The sequence below is a fragment of the Scyliorhinus torazame genome, chromosome 6 (genome assembly GCF_047496885.1).
Source record: "Scyliorhinus torazame isolate Kashiwa2021f chromosome 6, sScyTor2.1, whole genome shotgun sequence".
NCBI classification, from domain to species: Eukaryota; Metazoa; Chordata; class Chondrichthyes; order Carcharhiniformes; family Scyliorhinidae; genus Scyliorhinus; species Scyliorhinus torazame.
In genome coordinates this window covers 239672302-239688952 of record NC_092712.1, presented here as the reverse complement: position 1 = coordinate 239688952, position 16651 = coordinate 239672302, and the positions used below count along the sequence as shown (strand labels likewise).

General features: G+C 51.0%; 1 protein-coding gene across 1 annotated transcript in view; it reads right to left on the bottom strand.

Moving 5' to 3' along the window:
• fbxl7 (F-box and leucine-rich repeat protein 7) overlaps positions 1-16651 on the bottom strand; it is a 683637-nt gene that overhangs the window by 569368 nt on the left and 97618 nt on the right. The gene's annotated exons all lie outside the window — the stretch shown is intronic.

Sequence of the window (16651 nt, the reverse complement as noted above, 5' to 3'; positions counted from 1 at the left end):
AGAGAAGAGACCCAGCCTGTCAATGTTTACTTGAATTTTTCACTGCAATTCTGGGGTCATCCTTCACAGAATCTACAGAGCAGAAGGAGGCCATTCGGCCCATCGAGTCTGCACCAGCTCTTGGAAAGAGCACCCCACCCAAGCCCACACCTCCCACCCTATTTTAAAAATATCTATCAAATTATCCCTCAACATCTCTATCAAGAGAGAAGAGACCCAGCCTGTCAATGTTTACTTGAATTTTTCACTGCAATTCTGGGGTCATCCTTCACAGAATCTACAGAGCAGAAGGAGGCCATTCGGCCCATCGAGTCTGCACCAGCTCTTGGAAAGAGCACCCCACCCAAGCCGACACCTCCCACCCTATTTTAAAAATATCTATCAAATTATCCCTCAACATCTCTTTCAAGAGAGAAGAGACCCAGCCTGTCAATGTTTACTTGAATTTTTCACTGCAATTCTGGGGACATCCTTCGCAGAATCTACAGAGCAGAAGGAGGCCATTCGGCCCATCGAGTCTGCACCAGCTCTTGGAAAGAGCACCCCACCCAAGCCCACACCTCCCACCCTATTTTAAAAATATCTATCAAATTATCCCTCAACATCTCTATCAAGAGAGAAGAGACCCAGCCTGTCAATGTTTACTTGAATTTTTCACTGCAATTCTGGGGTCATCCTTCACAGAATCTACAGAGCAGAAGGAGGCCATTCAGCCCATCGAGTCTGCACCAGCTCTTGGAAAGAGCACCCCACCCAAGCCCACACCTCCCACCCTATTTTAAAAATATCTATCAAATTATCCCTCAACATCTCTTTCAAGAGAGAAGAGACCCAGCCTGTCAATGTTTACTTGAATTTTTCACTGCAATTCTGGGGACATCCTTCGCAGAATCTACAGAGCAGAAGGAGGCCATTCGGCCCATCGGGTCTGCACCAGCTCTTGGAAAGAGCACCCCACCCAAGCCCACACCATCCCCAAACACCCTCCCCCCATCAACTTTTAAGGGCAATTTTGGACACTAAGGGCAATTTAACATGGCCAATCCACCTAACCTGCACATCTTTGGACTGTGGGAGGAAACCGGAGCACCTGGAGGAAACCCACGCAGACACAGGGAGAACGTGCAGACTCCGTACAGACAGTGACCCAAGTCGGGAATCGAACCTGGGACCCTGGAGCTGTGTAGCAATTATGCTAACCACTATGCTACCGTGCTGATCTTTGTCAATCTTCTTTGCACCCACTCCCTATTGGATCCTTAATCTGATATCCAGAAGTGCAGGTGATACTCTAGAAAGTATACGTGATGTAGAGATGACAGCGTTGGACTGGGGTGGGCACAGTAAGAAATCTTACAACACCAGATTAAAGTCCAATAGGTTTGTTTTGAATCACTAGCTTTCAGAGCCCAGCTCCTTCCTCAGGTGAATCCGACCCCATGGGGGGCCGTCCTGGTTTGGGGGGGGGGGGGGGGGGGCGGGGGGGGGGGGAGGATCCGACTCCGGGGTGGGCCTCCACGGTGGCCTGGCCCGCGATCGGGGCCTACCAATCGGCGGGCGGGCTGGTTCCATGGGGCCCTATGTTCCTCCGCGCCAGACCCCTGTAGGGCTCCGTCATATTTCCCGGGGGCCAGCGCGGAGACTGGAACCCACGCACTTTCGCGAACTCGCGCCGGCCGTGGCGTGCATGCACCAACCCGCGCCAGTTGTGGCGCGCATGTGCAAACTCGTGGCGGTTTTCGGGCGCCGGTGCTGCGGAGACCACTCCGGCGCCGTACTAGCCCCCTGGGAAGGGGTGGATAGCTGCCAGGTGAGGCCCGTTGATGCCGGAGTTGCTTGCGCCACTTTTCACGCCAGCGTCAGAACTTGGCCACAGGATTGGAGAATCCCGGCCCACCTCTTCACTTCTCACAGCACCTGCACTTTTCGACTTTGACTTAATTTCTTCCATATTTAATTCAGGGATCATGACCATGCCATGTTCTTTAAAATATTTACCATTTTAGTAGGTCCATAGTTCTTAGTTTCCTGTTGGTCTTGACTCATGGAAAGATAGTAGAGACTAGGAATTCAGTACACAGGCTGCATTAGTAACATGTGACCTGTACAATTGCACGGAGGTGGAAACCAGCCAGGGACTCTGATCCAGTGAAAAGACACCTACATAAGGTAATATATGTTTCCTGATCATTCTGCCATTTTTTTTATAACATTATTATAAGGCAATCATTCACCTCTCTGCTTTCTGGACCTCAGCCAATGTTGTATGTGTACTGCCATGATCCCTTTAATGCCATGGGTTTTAATTTTGCCAACAAATCTATTATGTGGTATTTTGTCAAACGCCTTTTGAAAGTCCATACACACAGAAATCACACAACTCTCATTAATGTTTTCTGGTACTCCCATCAAAGAACCTGATCAAGTTAGCCTGATTTATCCCTCTTTAAACAGGGATTTACCTTACTCCAGTTCTTTGACACCAAGCAAGGTCAGGGATGCCAAGGCGCAAAAAATATTTGGATAAACAGTGCTAAATTAGCAAACAGGAAGTTAGTTTTAACAAAAAAGGGAAAGTAAAAAAAGCCTAAATTAAGATTGGGGTGCAGGTATGTGAATGCACAGAATTAGGAAATAAGATTGGTGAGTTAAGGATACAGATAGCCACATGGCAATATGATGTTGTGGTCCTAACATAGACTTGAGGGCGGCATGGTGGCACAGTGGTGAGCATTGCTGCCTCACAGCACCGAGTCCCCAGGTTCGATCCCAGTACTGGGTCACTGTCCATATGGAGTTTGCACATTCTCCCCGTGTTTGTGTGGGTTTCGCCCCCACAGCCCAAAGAGGCGCAGGATAGGTGGATTGGCTACGCTAAATTGCTCCTTAATTGGAAAAAATGAATTGGGTACTCTAAAATTTAAAAAACATAACAGAGACTTGATTCAAAGAAGGGCAGGAATGGGTATTAAATATTCCTGGAGATGTGTTTAGGGAAAATGGAAAATGAAAGAATGTAGCAGCATTGATTAAGGCAAACATTGCAGTACTGGAGAGAAAGGATATCCCAAAGAGACAAGTCAGCATCTATCTGGCTAGAGCTAAGGGACACAATATGTGCAATTTCAATGCTCATTGTAGTCTATAGGTCATCAATTAGTGGGAAAGATGTAGAGGAACATATTTGCAAGGAAATTACAGAGAAGTGCAAAAATTGTAGAGTTGTTAAAATGGAGGGCTTTAACTTTCAAAAATCTAGACTGGGATAGCAGTAGTATAATGAGCAGAGAGGGGCAAGAGTTTCTCGAGTGTGTTCAGGAGGATTTTGTACAGCGGTGTGTTTCTAGTGAATGGAAAAGGAAGAACTGCTACCCTTGCTGGGAATGAGGTGGGCCAAGTGGATCAGGTTCAAGTAAGGGAACATTTATAAGACTGTGATCATTGTATTATAATGTTTAGCACATGTTTAGGGGCTGTTTAGCACAGGGCTAAATCGCTGGCTTTGAAAGCAGACCAAGGCAGGCCAGCAGCACGGTTCAATTCCCGTAACAGCCTACCTGAACAGGCGCCGGAATGTGGCGACTAGGGGCTTTTCACAGTAACTTCATTTGAAGCCTACTTGTGACAATAAGCAATTTTCATTTCATTTCATTTTTCATTTAGGTCGACAAGGAGAATCAAGAGTATGAATAATGAACTGGGGGAAAGCCAACTTCAATGGGGCAAGATTGGACCTGGTTCAAATAAATTGGAATCAAAGATTAGCAGGCAAAACTGTAACTGAACAATTGCCTGCCTTCAGAGAAGAGATAGTTCAAATACAGCCAATTAATGTCCCCCACGAAGGGTAAAGATGGCGTAAACAAATCCAGAGATTCCTGGATGCTGAAAGAGATAGAGATTAAGATTTAACAGAAGTCAGTATATAACAGTTATCAGGTGGATAACACAATTAATGTAGGAGGTTCTGAGGGGAATTGAAAAAGCAAATATGAGAAGCAAAGAGAAAATATGAGAAGACAGTGGCAGCTAACTTAAAGTTTTCTGTAGGCATATAAATAGTAAAAGGCTGATAAGAGGAGTGGGACCCGGTATGGGCCAAATGGAGGCAAGGAACGAGACTGAGGTATTGTGGTAGTCACCACTGTTGTATTGTATATACTGCATACGAGGGTATGGGGGTAGATCCCTGCCTGCTGGCTCCGCCCAGTAGGCGGAGTATAAATGTGTGTGCTCTCCGAGCTGCAGCCATTTCGGTAGCAGCTACAGGAGGCTCCACATCTCTGCGTAATAAAGCCTCGATTACTCTCTACTCTCGTCTCGTCGTAATTGATAGTGCATCAATTTATTCCGCAGAGATTTTACAACGATGGATCTCCACATCAAGCCTGATCGCCTGCAGCTGCACCCTCAAGCAGACAACGCCAAGTCGGCCTTCGCACATTGGCTAGCTTGCTTTGAAGCATACATTGGATCTGCAACAGACCCACCCTCAGAGCCACGGAAGTTCCAGATCCTTTACACGCGGCTGAGCTCCGATATCTTTCCCCTCATCCGGCACGCACCGACCTACGCTGAGGCCACGGCACTACTGAAGGAGAACTACACTCAGCAGACTAACAAAATCTACGGCAGGCACCTCCTGTCCACGCGGCATCAACTCCCCGGTGAGTCTGTGGAAGATTTCTGGCATGCCCTGCACGTCCTGGTGAGAGGCTGTGATTGCCAGGCCTTTTCGGCCGCTGAACATTCTGACCTGCTACTTAGAGACGTGTTTGTTACGGGCATAGGGTCGGCCTACATCCGGCAGCGCCTCTTAGAAGGGGCTACCCTCGACCTCGCGGCGACCACTAAACTAGCGCTCTCGCTCACAGTCACCTCACGGAATATACAGGCGTATGCCCCCGACCGCACGGCCCACCCCTCCTGGGCATCGTGGACCCCACCAGCGAGCACCCCATCGTGAACCCCATCAGCAACCACCCCCAGTCAACCCCAGAACTGCGCCACGCGGCAGCCAACCAACCCCGGGGGACCCAAGTGCTACTTCTGCGGACATTCAAAACAACAGCACTGCCCGGCACGTAGTGCGCTCTGCAAGGCCTGCGGGAAGAAAGGACATTTCGCCGCTATTGTCCCGGCACCCCCCATGTGCGACCCGTGGGCGCCGCCATCTTCCTCGCCTCAGACCACATGTGGCCCGTGGGCGCTGCCATCTTGCTCCACTCACAACACGTGCGGCCCGTGGGCGCTGCCATCTTGCTCCACTCACAACACGTGCGGCCCGTGGGTGCCGCCATCTTGCTCGCCTTACAACACGCGCGGCCCGTGGGCGCCACCATCTTGCCTGCCTCAGGACACGTGCGGCCCGTAGGCACCGCCATCTTCCCCACCTCTGGACCCCTGCTCATCGGGCACCTCATCGGGCTGCTCATTGCCTGCAACCGCCGCCGACCAGCCACCTCTGGCCTCCATCACGATCGACCAGTCCCGATCGCACAACCTCGCAACCGCGTCGACGACAGTGAAGGTCGACAGGCACAAGATATCCTGCCTTCTGGACTCCGGGAGCACTGAGAGCTTCATCCACCCCGATACGGTAAGGCGCTGTTCCCTCACAGTATACCCCATCAACCAGAGAATCTCCCTAGCCTCCAGATCCCAGCACGGTAGCCTTGTGGATAGCACAATTGCTTCATATCTCCAGGGTCCCAGGTTCGATTCCGGCTTGGGTCACTGTCTGTGCGGAGTCTGCACATCCTCCCCGTGTGTGCGTGGGTTTCCTCCGGGTGCTCCGGTTTCCTCCCACAGTCCAAAAATGTGCAGGTTAGGTGGATTGGCCATGATAAATTGCCCTTAGTGTCCAAAATTGCCCTTAGTGTTGGGTGGGGTTACTGGGTTATGGGGATAGGGTGGCGGTGTTGACCTTGGGTAGGGTGCTCTTTCCAAGAGCTGGTGCAGACTCGATGGGCCGAATGGCCTCCTTCTGCACTGTAAATTCTATGATAATCCCACTCAGTGGCGATCCGGGGGTACTGCACCGCTACCTTCACTATCCAGGGCGTAGAGTTCAGCGGCTTCCGGCTCTACGTCCTTCTCAAACTCTGCGCTGCCTTGCTACTCGGCCTGGACTTCCAGTGCAACCTCCAGAGCCAAACCCTGAAATTTGGCGGGCCCCTACCACCCCTTACTGTATGCGGCCTCACGACCCTTAAGGTCGACCCACCTTCCCTGTTTGCGAACCTCACCCCGGATTGCAAACCCATCGCCACCAGGAGCAGAAGGTACAGCGTCCAGGACAGGACCTCCATCAGGTCTGAGGTCCAGCGGCTGCTGCGGGAAGGTATTATCGAGGCCAGCAACAGCCTCTGGAGAGCCCAAGTGGTAGTGGTGAAAACTGGGGAGAAAAAGAGGATGGTCGTTGACTACAGTCAGACCATCAATCGGTACACGCAGCTCGACGTGTACCCCCTCCCACGCATATCTGATATGGTCAATCAGATTGCACAGTACTGGGTCTTCTCGAAAGTGGACCTGAAATCTGCCTACCACCAGCTCCCCATTCTCAAGGCGGACCGCCCGTACACCGCATTTGAAGCGGACGGCCGCCTTTACCACTTCCTTAGGGTTCCCTTCGGGGTCACTAACGGGGTCTCGGTCTTCAAACGGGAGATGGACCGAATGGTTGACTGGTACGGACTGCGGACCACTTTCCCGTACCTGGATAACGTCACCACCTGTGGCCACGACCAGCAGGACCACGATGCTAACCTTTCTAAATTCCTCCACACCGCCAAACTCCTCAACCGAACCTACAACAAGGAGAAATGCGTGAACAGCACAAACCGATTAGCCATCCTCGGCTATGTGGTTCAGAACGGAGTTCTAGGGACCGACCCCGATCGCATGCGCCCCGTCATGGAACTCCCCCTTTCCCACTGCCCCAAGGCCCTCAAACGGTGTCTGGGGTTCGTCTCGTACTACGCCCAGTGGGTCCCTAATTATGCGGAGAAGGCCCGCCCACTCATCCACTCCACAGTTTTTCCCCTGATGGCCGAGGCTCACCAGGCCTTCAACCGTATCAAGGCCGACATCGCCAAGGCCGTGATGCACGCGGTCGACGAGATGCTCCCCTTCTAAGTCGAGAGCGATGCATCAGACGTTGCTCTGGCCGCCACCCTCAACCAGGCAGGCAGGCCCGTGACATTCTTTTCCCGCACCCTCCCTGCCTCCGAAATGCGACACTCTTCTGTTGAAAAGGAGGCCCAAGCTATCATTGAAGCTGTGCGGCATTGGAGGCATTACCTGGCCGGCAGGAGATTCACTCTCCTCACTGACCAACGGTCGGTTGCCTTCATGTTTAACAACACACTGCGGGGTAAGATCAAAAATGATAAGATCGATTGTGGACTTCCGGGTGCGGCGATGACCAGCTGAGTCGCACGTTTCGGCAGTTCCCGGTGGAACGGACTTTTGGGCTCTTAATAAGAGCCCCAACGGCAATTTTAACGGCTAAAAGTACTGTGCGGTGAACCAGAAGGGAATCCCCCCTGGATACGGATGAAAAAAGGAGAGGAAGGTGGCCGGATTGCGGTGGATCCTTTAGAGCAGCGGCAAGGAAGGCAAGCAAAAACCAAGATGGCGTTGGAAGGTGGCAGTTTAATATGGGGCCCTGAACAACACAAGTTTTTGAAACGCTGCGTGGAAGAACTCAAAAAGGAAATGAAGAAGGAGCTGTTGGCCCCGATATTACAGGCGATCGAAGGGCTAAAGGAGGAGCAAAAGACCCAGGAGCGGGAGCTTCGGGTTGTGAAGGCAAAGGCTGCCGAGAATGAGGACGACATACAGGGCCTGGTGGTGAAGACGGAGATGCACGAGGCACACCATAAACGATGTGTGGAAAGGCTGGAGGCGCTGGAGAACAACGCGAGGAGGAACAACCTCAGGATTCTTGGTCTTCCTGAAGGTGCGGAGGGATCGGACGTCGGGGCATATGTGAGCACGATGCTGCACTCGTTAATGGGAGCGGAGGCCCCGGCGGGTCCGCTGGAGGTGGAGGGAGCATACCGAGTGATGGCGCGAGGACCGAGAGCAGGAGAAATTCCTAGAGCCATAGTGGTGAGATTCCTCCGTTTTAAGGATAGAGAGATGGTCCTTAGATGGGCAAAGAAAACTCGGAGCAGTAAGTGGGAGAACGCGGTGATCCGCGTATACCAAGACTGGAGTGCGGAGATGGCGAGAAGGAGGGCGAGCTTTAATCGGGCCAAGGCGGTGCTTCACAAAAAGAAGATAAAATTCGGAATGCTGCAACCGGCAAGACTGTGGGTCACATATCAAGGGAGGCACCACTACTTTGAGATGGCGGATGAGGCGTGGACTTTTATCGTGGAAGAAAAATTGGAATGAGCGGGTTATTAAAAAAAAAGAACGTTTGAAACAAAGTGGTGGGGCGAGTATGGGGGGCGAAGAGGGGGGTAAAAAGGGGGGAAAGAGGAGTTTTATGTTATTAATCCTGCGATGTGGTAACTTTTCTCTCTTCCACAGGAGGTGGTGGGGGGAGGAAAGGAGGTGGAAGAGATGGGGCATTGGCCATTGGGGGTGGGGCCAAGGGGGAAGCGCGGGCTCGGTTCCCGCGCTATGATAATCATGGCGGGAATAGGGAAGCAGGAAGGAGGGTGCGTCGCACGGTGCGAGCCGAGGTCACGGGGGGAAGCCGAGGTCGGCCAGAGTTTGCTGACTTCTGGGAGCAACATGGGGGGTGCAACTACGCTAGTGGGGGATCTAGCGGGGGGGGGGGGGGGGGTGGGAGGAGGGAATTATTGGGCTGCTGCTGCTGGGGAGAGGGGGGAGCTGGTATGGGGTGGGATGGGCGGGGGGGGCACCGCCTGGGGGGGACACAGCTGCGTGGGAACCGGGTGAGGAGCTGGAAAAAGGGGATGGCTAATCGACAAGGGGGGGGGGGGGTAAAAAGCCCCGCAACCCGGCTGATCACGTGGAACGTGAGAGGGCTGAACGGGCCAATAAAGAGGGCACGGGTACTCGCACACCTTAAGAAACTTAAGGCAGACGTGGTTATGTTACAGGAAACGCACTTGAAACTGATAGACCAGGTGAGACTACGCAAAAGTTGGGTGGGGCAGGGCCGAATGGGGCTAGATGCAAAAAGGATAGAGAGATGCAAAAAACAGGGGGGTGGCTATATTAGTGGGGAAGCGGGTAATGTTTGAGGCAAAGACTATAGTGGCGGATAGCGGGGGCAGATACGTGATGGTGAGTGGCAAACTACAGGGGGAGACGGTGGTTTTGGTAAACGTATATGCCCCGAACTGGGATGATGCCAATTTTATGAGGCGTATGCTAGGACGCATCCCGGACCTAGAGGTGGGAAAGTTGGTAATGGGGGGAGATTTCAATACGGTGTTGGAACCAGGGCTGGACAGGTCGATATCCAGGACTGGAAGGAGGCCGGCAGCAGCCAAGGTGCTTAAAGATTTTATGGAGCAGATGGGAGGAGTAGACCCGTGGAGATTTAGCAGACCTAGGAGTAAGGAGTTTTCGTTTTTCTCCTATGTCCACAAAGTCTATTCGCGAATAGACTTTTTTGTTTTGGGAAGGGCGTTGATCCCGAAGGTGAGGGGAACGGAGTATACGGCTATAGCCATTTCGGATCACGCTCCACATTGGGTGGACTTGGAGATAGGGGAGGAAACAGAAGGGCGCCCACCCTGGAGAATGGACATGGGACTAATGGCAGATGAGGGTGTGTGTCTAAGGGTGAGGGGGTGCATTGAAAAGTACTTGGAACTCAATGATAATGGGGAGGTCCAGGTGGGAGTGGTCTGGGAGGCGCTGAAGGCAGTGGTTAGAGGGGAGCTGATATCAATAAGGGCACATAAAGGAAAGCAGGAGAGTAGGGAACGGGAGCGGTTGCTGCAAGAACTTCTGAGGGTGGACAGGCAATATGCGGAGGCACCAGAGGAGGGACTGTACAGGGAAAGGCAAAGGCTACACGTAGAATTTGACTTGCTGACAACGGGTACTGCAGAGGCACAGTGGAGGAAGGCACAGGGTGTACAGTACGAATATGGGGAGAAGGCGAGCAGGTTGCTGGCACACCAATTGAGGAAAAGGGGAGCAGCGAGGGAAATAGGGGGAGTGAGGGATGAGGAAGGAGAGATGGAGCGGGGAGCGGAGAGAGTGAATGGAGTGTTCAAGGCATTTTATAAAAAATTATACGAAGCTCAACCCCCGGATGGGAGGGAGAGAATGATGGGCTTTCTGGACCGGCTGGAATTTCCCAAGGTGGAGGAGCAGGAAAGGGTGGGACTGGGAGCACAGATTGAAATAGAGGAAGTAGTGAAAGGAATTAGGAGCATGCAGGCGGGGAAGGCTCCGGGACCGGATGGATTCCCAGTTGAATTTTACAGGAAATATGTGGACTTGCTCGCCCCGCTACTGATGAGGACCTTTAATGAGGCAAAGGAAAGGGGACAGCTGCCCCCGACTATGTCTGAGGCAACGATATCGCTTCACCTAAAGAAGGAAAAGGACCCGCTGCAATGCGGGTCCTATAGACCTATTTCCCTCCTAAATGTAGACGCTAAGATTCTGGCCAAGGTAATGGCAATGAGGATAGAGGATTGTATCCCGAGGGTGGTCCATGAGGACCAAACTGGGTTTGTGAAGGGGAGACAGCTGAATATGAATATACGGAGGCTGCTAGGGGTAATGATGATGCCCCCACCAGAGGGGGAAGCAGAGATAGTGGTGGCGATGGATGCCGAGAAAGCATTTGATAGAGTGGAGTGGGATTATTTGTGGGAGGTGCTGAGGAGATTTGGTTTTGGAGATGAGTATGTTGGATGGGTGCAGCTGTTGTATAGGGCCCCAGTGGCGAGTGTGGTCACAAATGGACGGGGATCTGCATACTTTCGGCTCCATAGAGGGGCGAGGCAGGGATGTCCTCTATCCCCATTATTGTTTGCACTGGCGATTGAGCCCCTGGCAATAGCATTGAGGGGTTCCAAGAAGTGGAGGGGAGTACTTAGAGGAGGAGAAGAACACCGGGTATCTCTGTATGCGGATGATTTGTTGTTATATGTAGCGGACCCGGCGGAGGGGATGCCAGAGATAATGCGGACACTTCGGGAGTTTGGAGAATTCTCAGGATATAAACTGAACATGGGGAAAAGTGAGTTGTTTGTGGTGCATCCAGGGGAGCAGAGCAGAGAAATAGAGGACTTTCCGCAGAGGAAGGTAACAAGGGACTTTCATTACTTGGGGATCCAGATAGCCAAGAATTGGGGTACATTGCATAGGTTAAATTTAACGCGATTGGTGGAACAAATGGAGGAGGACTTCAAGAGATGGGACATGGTATCCCTGTCACTGGCAGGGAGGGTGCAGGCGGTTAAAATGGTAGTCCTCCCGAGATTCCGCTTTGTGTTTCAGTGCCTCCCGGTGGTGATCACGAAGGCTTTTTTCAAAAGGATCGAAAAGAGTATCATGAGTTTTGTGTGGGCCGGGAAGACCCCGAGAGTGAGGAAGGGATTCTTACAGCGTAGTAGGGATAGGGGGGGGCTGGCACTACCGAGCCTAAGTGAGTACTACTGGGCCGCCAATATTTCAATGGTGAGTAAGTGGATGGGAGAAGAGGAGGGAGTGGTGTGGAAGAGATTGGAGAGGGCGTCCTGTAGGGGGACTAGCCTACAAGCTATGGTAACATTGCCGTTCTCACCGAAGAAATACACCACAAGCCCGGTGGTGGTGGCGACTTTGAAAATTTGGGGACAGTGGAGACGGCATAGGGGAAAGACGGGAGCCTTGGTGGGGTCCCCGATAAGAAATAACCATAGGTTTGCCCCGGGGAGAATGGATGGGGGATTTGGAATATGGCAAAGAGCAGGAGTAACGCAACTGAAAGATCTGTTTGTGGATGGGAAGTTCGCAAGTCTGGGAGCGCTGACCGAGAAATATGGGTTGCCCCAAGGGAATGCATTCCGGTATATGCAACTGAGGGCTTTTGCGAGGCAACAGGTGAGGGAATTCCCGCAGCTCCCGACGCATGAGGTGCAGGACAGAGTGATCTCAAAGACATGGGTGGGGGACGATAAGGTGTCAGATATATATAGGGAAATGAGGGACGAGGGGGAGATTATGGTAGATGAGCTGAAAGGGAAATGGGAAGAAGAGCTGGGGGAGGAGATTGAGGAGGGGCTGTGGGCGGATGCCCTAAGTAGGGTAAACTCATCGTCCTCGTGTGCCAGGCTAAGCCTGATTCAATTTAAGGTGTTACACAGGGCCCATATGACTGGAGCACGGCTCAGTAAATTTTTTGGGGTAGAGGATAGGTGTGCGAGATGCTCGAGAAGCCCAGCGAATCACACCCACATGTTCTGGTCATGTCCGGCACTACAGGGGTTCTGGGTGGGGGTGACAAAGGTGCTTTCGAAAGTAGTGGGGGTCCAGGTCGAACCAAGCTGGGGGTTGGCTATATTTGGGGTTGCACAAGAGCCGGGAGTGCAGGAGGCGAGAGAGGCCGATGTTTTGGCCTTTGCGTCCCCAGTGGCTGTTGATGTGGAAGGAAGCCAAGCCCCCGGGGGTGGAGACCTGGATAAATGACATGGCAGGGTTTATAAAGCTGGGACGGATTAAGTTCGTCCTAAGGGGATCGGCTCAAGGGTTCACCAGGCGGTGGCAACCGTTCGTCGAATACCTCACAGAAAGATAGAGGGAATGGAAAAGAAGAAGAAGGCAGCAGCAGCCCGGGGGGGGGGGGGGGGGGGGGTGGAGAGGGGGGGGGGGAGGAACCAGAAGGACTCTCAGGGTTGTTAATATATATGTATAATATGTATAGGTCGTTGCTATAAATAATTGCATATTGGACTGTTAAATCATATTTTTGGAGAGTGTTTATCTGAGACAAGGCAGTTGCCATTTAGTTTTAGTTTTAGTTTTTGTTATATATTATTTATTCTTTGTTTATAAAACAGGTCATTGTTATTTATACTGTTATATTATTGTGTAAAGGATACACAATGTACTGTGATGGTTGACCAAAAAGTTTCAATAAAATATTTTTAAAAAACGATAAGATCTTGAGGTGGAGGATCGAGCTCTCTACCTGCAATTACGAGATTTTGTATCGCCCCGGTAAGCTCAACGAGCCCCCCGATGCCCTATCCCGGGGTACTTGTGCCAGCGCACAAGTGGACCGACTCCGGACCCTGCACGACGATCTCTGTCACCCAGGGGTCTCCCGCTTTTATCACTTCCTAAAGGCCCGCAATCTGCCCTACTCCATCGAGGAATTCAGGGCTATCACCAGAGACTTCCAGGTCTGCACGGAGTGTAAACCGCACTTCTACCGGCCACACCGTGAGCGTCTGGTGAAGGCCTCCCGCCCCTTTGAATGCCTTAGCGTGCACTTCAAAGGGCCACTCCCCTCCACCGACCGCAACACATACTTTCTTAATGTGGTCGACGAATATTCAAGATTCCCCTTCACCATCCCATGCCCTGATATGATGTCCGCCACTGTCATCCAAGCCCTCAACACCATCTTCGCTCTGTTCGGTTTCCCCGCCTACGTCCACAGCGACCGGGGATCCTCATTTATGAGCGATGAGCTGCGTCAGTACCTGCTCAACAGGGGCATTGCCTCGTGCAGGACGACCAGCTACAACCCCCGGGGAAACGGGCAGGTGGAGTGGGAGAATGGGACGGTCTGGAAGGCCGTCCAGCTGGCCCTGCGATCCAGAAATCTCTCGGCCTCCCGCTGGCAGGAGATTCTCCCCGATGCCATTCACTCCATTCGGTCGATCCTGTGCACTGCGACTAACAAAACTCCCATGAACCTCTCTTTGCCTTCCCCAGTAGGTCCACATCCGGGGTTTCGCTCCCAACATGGCTGGCAGCTCCAGGACCCGTTCTCCTCTGCAAGCATGTGCGGCTCCACAAGGCGGACCCATGGTTGAGAGGGTACAGCTACTCCACGCGAACCCGCAGTACGCCTATGTAGCGTACCCCGATGGCCGCAAGACACAGTCTCCCTCAGGGACCTGATGCCAGCTGGATCCCCACACACCCCCCCTCTGCCCCGGCGCCACCTTCCCTCCCTCCGGCGCACCCCACCACAGTCCCCGCTCCAGGACGATCCGTCCTCCCCTTGGTCCCACCCGGGGATGAAGATGAGGTCGACACGCTCCCGGAGTCACCGACGACCGAACCGACGCCTGAATCGCCATCAGAACTGCGGCGCTCGCAACGACAGATCAAGGCGCCCGATCGTCTAAATTTGTAACCTCTTTCGTAAATTTTAAATAACCTGTATGTAAATAGTTTTCCACCACCCACTCTGGACTCCTTTATAACAGGGGGGTGAATGTGGTAGTCACCACTGTTTTATTGTATATACTGCACACGAGGGTATTACGGTAAGGCCCCTGTCCTACAGGTACGGGGGTAGATCCCTGCCTGCTGGCTCCGCCAGTAGGCGGAGTATAAATTTTTGTGGGCTCTCCGAGCTGCAGCCATTTCGGCAGCAGCTGTAGGAGGACCCACATCTCTGCGTAATAAAGCCTCGATTACTCTCTACTCTCGTCTCGTCGTAATTGATAATGCATCAGGTATTAAATTAATTTTTTACATCTGTCCTTGCCAAGGAAGATGCTGCTGCCCAGATCATGGGGAAAAAGGAGATAGTTGAGATACTTGAAGGGTTTAAAATTGATAAGGAGGCAACATTAGGATGGACTGTCTGTACTTAAAGTTGATAAGGCACTAGGACTTTATTATAGGCATCCAATAATACGGAAGCAAATGAGAATAAAAATTGCAGAGGCACTGGCCATAATTTTCCAGTTTTTCTTAAATTCAGGGTGTTGCCAAAGGACTGGAGAATTGTAAATGTTACATGTTATACCTTTGTTCAAAAAAGGATGTAAAGATAGGCCAAATAAATACAATCCAGTCAGTTTAATCTCGGTGGTGTGGAAGCTTTTAGAAACAATAATTAGAGACAAAATTAATTGTCACTTGGGCAAATGCGGATTAATTAAGGAAAGCCAGCACAGATTTGTTAAGGGCAAATCATGTTTAACTAACTTGCTTGAGTTTTTTGATGCGGTTACACAGATAGTGAGGATAAAGTGGTTGACATAATGCATATAGACTTCCAAAAGGCATTAGATAAAAGTGCCACACAACAGACGTCTGTACAAAGTTAGAGCTCTTGGAATAAAAGGGACAGTAGCAATATAGACATGTCATTGAGTTGAAGGAAACAAAGAGTAGTGGTGAATAGTTGTTCTTTGGACTGGAAGAAGGTTTATAATGAAGTTCACAAGGGATCAGAATGAGGATCCCTGCTCTTTCTGATAGACATTTATGACCTCGATCATGGTGTACAGAACACAATGTAAAAATCTGCAGGTGGCACAAACCTGGAAGTATTGTGAATTGTAAGGCAGATAGTGTTAAGATTCCAAAGGATAGACAGGTTGGTGGAATGGGCAGGAAAATTTGAGGTTTTGAGAAGTTCGAAATGTGTGAGCGTGCAATAAGGAAATGAATGTTGGCTCTGAATCCTGCTTGATAGAACCTGTTAGAAGGTGTGATTCAACAGGATGAGTGGCCTACTCCGAACATTTCTGTGCGATAAATAGAGCAGTGTGAGGGGATAGTAGTTCACTTGTAAGACTATAGAACGTGAAAATATATTCACTGACCTTGATCAATCATAGAATCGCTACAGTGCAAAAGGAGGCCATTCGGCCCATCGAGTCTGTCCCGACCCTCTGAAAGAGCACTCCACCTAGGCACATGCCCCACCCCATCCCCATAACCAAGTAACGCCGCATTACCTTTTGGACATTAAGGGGCAATTTATCATGGCTAATCCACCTAACCTTTACATTTTGGGACTTCAGGAGGAAACCGGAGAACCCGGAGGAAACCCATGCAGACACGGGGAGAATATGCAAACTACACAGAGACAGTCACCCAAGGTCGAAATTGAACTTGGGTCCCTGGCGCTGTGAGGCAACAGTGCCACCCTAATCACCTCATATGAGGTGATTGAACATTTTGCAATACTTCATCCAGGTCCTCAGAGTCAGACTACTGGTATTGGCCACAATGACTTTCTGGTCCTACTGTGGTCATAATGTTTGGTTGGAGGAGCTCCTCGGCACCTGTGGGAAGAGACATCTCCACCTGCACCAAGGTCTCCAGTGTTACATCAGAGAACCTATGGACTGCTGTCTGCTGTTGCAGCATTTCCAGTCCCAGTTCAACAATTTCAGACAGTCATTTCTGCTACTAATTTGCTTCCTTCTCTTTGCATGTTTTGGTCTTACTCTGGTTTTTCACATGTTTTTGCAGGTGTTCATCATTCTGCTATCCAAACCTCAGCTATGTACATGTTTTGCTCCTTTACTTGTTGTATTTCTGCCACCTTTGGTCTTGCAACATCAATTATTTTGTCATTCAATCTCTCCTATTTTCCACCCTATCCTCCCTTCTTTTTATTTTCACCCTCTCCCATTCAATTTTCGACTTTCTTCAGTTCTGATGAAAGATCATCAATCTAATATATTAACTCTGCTTCTCTGTCACAAATGCTGCCCAACCTGATGAATATTTCCAGCAC